Source organism: Bidens hawaiensis, unplaced genomic scaffold (genome assembly GCF_021521415.1).
Source record: "Bidens hawaiensis isolate Kalapana, Puna unplaced genomic scaffold, B.hawaiensis_p1.1 tig00032476_1, whole genome shotgun sequence".
Taxonomy (NCBI): domain Eukaryota; kingdom Viridiplantae; phylum Streptophyta; class Magnoliopsida; order Asterales; family Asteraceae; genus Bidens; species Bidens hawaiensis.
Genome location: NW_027505254.1, coordinates 232,411 through 237,564, shown reverse-complemented (window position 1 = coordinate 237,564; position 5,154 = coordinate 232,411). Strand labels below are relative to the sequence as shown.

General features: G+C 36.1%; 1 pseudogene across 1 annotated transcript; it reads left to right on the top strand.

Annotated features, from left to right (window-relative positions):
• The first annotated feature begins 599 nt into the window (after nucleotides 1–599).
• LOC143611910 (protein LATERAL BRANCHING OXIDOREDUCTASE 1 pseudogene) lies at nucleotides 600–1,539 on the top strand (annotated as a pseudogene). Its single transcript, XR_013149862.1, has 2 exons — nucleotides 600–938; nucleotides 1,138–1,539. The product of XR_013149862.1 is annotated as a protein LATERAL BRANCHING OXIDOREDUCTASE 1 pseudogene (transcript).
• The last annotated feature ends 3,615 nt before the right edge of the window (nucleotides 1,540–5,154 follow it).

Genomic DNA, 5,154 nt, shown 5'->3' with positions numbered 1-5,154 from the left:
TTCACAAAAAAATGAGATGCATTAACCCGGTTTAAAAGCTATATGGGTTTGATGAGACCCAAGACCCGTTTATTTTTTTTTACTATAAGATTGGTTTTTTAGTTATAAATAATATATATCTTTTTTTAAATAAATCATATATTAATTTTTAGTATATCCCTACTTTATAGAATCTTTATATCAAATATTTGGTGAGATTAGTTTTTTATTTAATGAGATGTTAAAACCCGTTTAAGAAATTTATGGGTTTGATGCGACCCATACCCGTGAATTCGGGTCAAATGAATGAGAATCCTCCATTTAAAAATTAAGCAAATCTGATGACTACAAAAAGGGGGAGCGACCACATCGCGACACGTATCATTTTTATGTTTTCTTATATATATATATATATATATATATATATATATATATATATATATATATATATATATATATATATTATAGATAGATAGATATATACACGTGTTTAAAATAGGTGGATGATTGATTATATGGCACATGATGTGACATTGCCGGAATCAAAGTTTAATTTACAGTTATTGATTATTTATCTTATTGTGAGTTGAAAATTTCTAATTACTAGTTGTTTTTGATTGTTCGACAATAGAGAGGCTTGCGAAGAGTATGTTAAAGAGGTGCAAAAACTATCTTTCAAATTATTGGCATTGATCTCTTTGAGCTTGAACCTCCCTGAGGACCGGTTCGAGCCATTTTTCAAGGACCATACTGCTTTCGTTCGGCTCAACCACTACCCGCCTTGTCTCGCACCTGACTTAGCCCTTGGTGTTGGTCGACACAAGGACGCCGGTGCTCTAACCATTTTGGCTCAAGACGATGTAGGCGGTTTAGAAGTTAAACGGAAATCCGATGGAGAGTGGATCTTTGTCAAGCCTACACCAAATGCTTTCATTATCAATGTTGGTGACATTCTTCAGGTAACATCGTATCAAGATTATTAATTATAAGATGATTATGTAGTTAGCATTTCTAGCAAATTATTTATTTAATTTTTATTTTTATCATTACTTTTGAAATGGCTTCTTAATTACAATTTATTTATAATTCTAAGTCTTTTGACATTTCATGGGTTAGAGTGTTAGACATTAGAGATAATTTGTGATTCTTGTTTTGGAGGTATGGAGCAATGATGCATATGAGAGTGTCGAGCATAGGGTGAGACTAAACTCCACCAGAGAAAGGTTTTCAATCCCTTTCTTTTTTAATCCTGCACACTACACAGTGGTGGAGCCACTAGCGGAGTTGACGAACGAGCAAAATCCGGCCAAATACAAGGCTTATAAATGGGGCAAGTTCTATGTGATGAGGAAGTATGGTAATTTCAAGAAACTTGACATTGAAAACGTACAGATCTATCATTTTAAAATACCGGATGAGCGGAAAATCAAAGATGTTGTTTCTGGTATCGAGAATGTTGTTATATAAGTAAGAAAAGATTGTGCTATTATGTTGGAAAGATGTCGTGGACCCTGTGTTGTTGTAATGACACCATTTATCAAGGATCTAAGATTTGGGTCATTAATAAAAATATATTTTATGGCTTGTTTCATATTCCACAAGGTTTTAACTTTTTTCTTTTTCCAAATGTAGTTAAGTCTTCATAAGTCCAACAAAATGACAAATAATTTATGAGGTTGAGTGTAGGGATACACAAATGGCACCATATTAATGAAATATTATAAACCATATTCATAGTGAAAAACTGAAAAACCACCCTATTGAAAACAATTTTGTTAACATTCACCCGTGCTATACATTCGATATTAACTTTTTACTTGTAGTTATATATTTTAACAAGAGTTCAAAAAACAAAATAAATGAAAGATAACTTCCGTACAAAGTCTTCAACCATTTTCATATCGAAGACGTTTGTATTTCCCAGTTATATCATTGTTTGTACCGGACATCTCAAAAATGCATGTCATATCCAAATATCAAAGGATGCGACCGTCTCAAACATAATTGTTGGGCCATCATGATTACCTCGATGATATTGACCTTGCCAAGAAAATGGGTAGACTTCCCAATCCCGGTGTGTGCAATCAAGGCTACCAAGCTGATACATGCACAAACATGTCGCTATCTAGTCAAAAACAATTAATATTAGTTCCTAATCACCTAAGCAAGCTAGGGTAAATAGGGTGTCGAACCACGAGGAGTATGTGGTCAATGTAACGTGTAACATATTTTATACGATTATGAAGTAATGAACTGTAGTGCTGATCACACAAGCTAATAAGTTTTGGTTTTAATCTTAATTAAGCAAATAATAACTTTCAACAATTAACGAAGGCAAACCACACTCGGTTTAAGTAAGCAAATATACAGTAAAGGCAAACCTTAAGCATCAACAATCTCTAACACACGACACTGGTTATCAAACAGTCTCTACCAGTGTGACTCAACTAAGGGCACTTGTATGCTTCACCATATTCAAACTAGTCAAAACAACCCTATAAGCAATTATCATAGCAACTGGCAAACTAATCGTTCTGATCGAAATAAACCTAAACCAACCGAGTGCATAATAATACCAAACACCAATACTCATAGATTAATAATAAACAATTACAAATCATTCATTCTTAAAATGTGAGAAAAACTGTAAAATACAATACTCTACATCCTGGGTAAGATTCGAGAAGAATAGCTGAACATCGTCATCATAGACCTTCAATTATCATGAGCAAGGCCATCAGGATTGATCAAGAGATGATTGGTAGCCCTGGAATTCACCCAATGTTACCTAAAAGCTGCTGGAAGTTGTAATAACTTATTAGGGTTCGTAAAATAGAAGATATATGTCAAAACCTGAATTTTCACGTTTTTTATGACCATCGCGTATCGCGATGGTCATAGACTTATAACATCGCGTATCGCTACCTAAGAAAACCTTATATTTGGATTCCTCTAATTGATAAACCCAAAATTCATATATTATGGGTCTCGTAACTCATTTTCTAGCCCAGGATATGCTCATTTTACTTCTTGGTCGCGTTTTGTCAACCCATCTTGTTCAATATTAGCATCGGATTATGATTTCTCATCCATATTCTTCCCAATCCTTGTAACACTTCCCAAAACTTCAAATCATGCTTCGTTCTTCCTAAGATATCATTCCATGCTCGTACAAGTCTCCAATTTAGCGTCTTTAACGATTAATGACCCGAAATACAAAAGCACGTATGAAGTACCAAAGTTCGAACAATATACTCAATAAAACTACATAATTAATACACTAATATATATACAAAATATCCGACCATCATCAACAATCACCAAAATACTATCATTGTGTCTTTGAGTAGTGGGGAGTTTGGTAACGAAATCCATGGCTATGTCTTCCCATTTCCAAACGGGTATCGGAGGTTGCTCGAGCAAGCCAAACAACTTTTGATGCTCGGCTTTAACCTTAGCACAAGTGAGGCATTTAGATACATATCCCGCGATATCTTTCTTCATTCTTGGCCACCAAAACATGGGACGAAGATCGACGTACATTTTATTCGCACCGGGATGAATAAAATATCATGACTTATGAGCTTCATCTAGAATGAAAATGCGAAGACCATCACGATCGGGAACCCATAAACGGTCCAAATAGTAGAGTAAGTCGTTACGTTTGGTTTCAAGTTGGAGTTTGGCGCCACACGACATCTCGTCGTATAGTTTACCCTCGGTGACAGAGATGTGTTGTGAGTCGAAGATGCGGTATTGAAGGTCGGATTGTATGGTGACACAATTGAGCATAATACATTTAATATGAATCTTAAGACTAAGAGCATCGGCCACGACATTCACTTTCCCGGGGTGGTAGAGAATTTTGCAATCATAATTGCTTAACAATTCTGTCCATCGTCTTTGTCTCATATTGAGGTCTTTTTGGTCGAAAATGTGTTGTAAACTTTTGTGGTCGGTGAAGACCACACATTTCGTGCCGTAAAGGCAGTGTCTCCAAATTTTACAAGACAAACACGGCCGCACCAAGTTTGAGATCGTGTGTCGTGTAATTTTTCTCGTGAACCTTGAGTTGACGCTAAGCGTAAGTAATGACCTTGTCTCGTTGCATAAGAACACAATCGATACCTTGAATGGAAGCGTCGCAAAAGACAACAAAATCGTCGTTGCCTTCGGGAAGAGCAAAATTTGGATCATTGCAAAGCATTTCCTTTAGAGTTTGAAACGCTTCCTCTTGAGCATAACTCCATTCGTAAACTTTCTCTTTGTGGGTTAGTGCGGTAAGGGGTGAAGCAATCTTCGAAAGGTTGCAGATGAAACGATGGTAATGCCCCGCTAAACCAAGAAATGAACGAACCTCCGTTGGAGAGTAAGGGGTCTTCCAATTTTTTGTAACATCCTAAAATATTCTAATTTTAAATAAAGAAAGTCATATTAAGTTGTCGTGTGTTAATGATTAATTAATATTAAACAAGAAAGGATCATGGACTTGGATTAATTAAGATAGATTAAGGGTAATGGGCCTTAGGTCCATGGGCCTTAAGGAGTATAAATTCCTCCTTAAACCACCCTAAAACCCTAAATCCTCACTTCCTTTCATCCTAATCTCTACACACTCAAAAACACACACATACACTACACCACATACGGTCGCTGAGAGAGAGAGAGCGAGATCTGAGTCCAAACGAACGCTAGTTGGGATTAGATCATTATTATACGAGCTATATACAAGATTGAGAGTTCATAACCAAGTTAAACGAGATCCAAATGAGCACTAAAGGTATGTCTTTTACCTTAAAGTTTACGTTTTTATTAACGTGTAGCCTTGAAACTTAGAACAAGGTTAGATCGGGTGTAAATGGAATGTAAAGTTGTAAACTTGATGTTAGAGACGAACTTAACGAACTAACGGCTGCTATGGCTCGTTTAAAATAAACCCTTAAACCTAGTATTGAACGTTTTAATCTAAAGGTCCAAACTTTACGCATTTTCGGGTCGCGTTCTATCCAAAAATGGCTAAGGGAATGTTTGCGAAAATTATTAACATCTTATCAATATATTACACATTGAAAACAGACTGATTATGGAGGTTTTGGGGTGAGCCGTAGCCGCTGCTGGGTAACTTCGCCCACAGCAAGTTCGCCCAGCAAGTTCACAAGCATAGCAAGTTCGCCA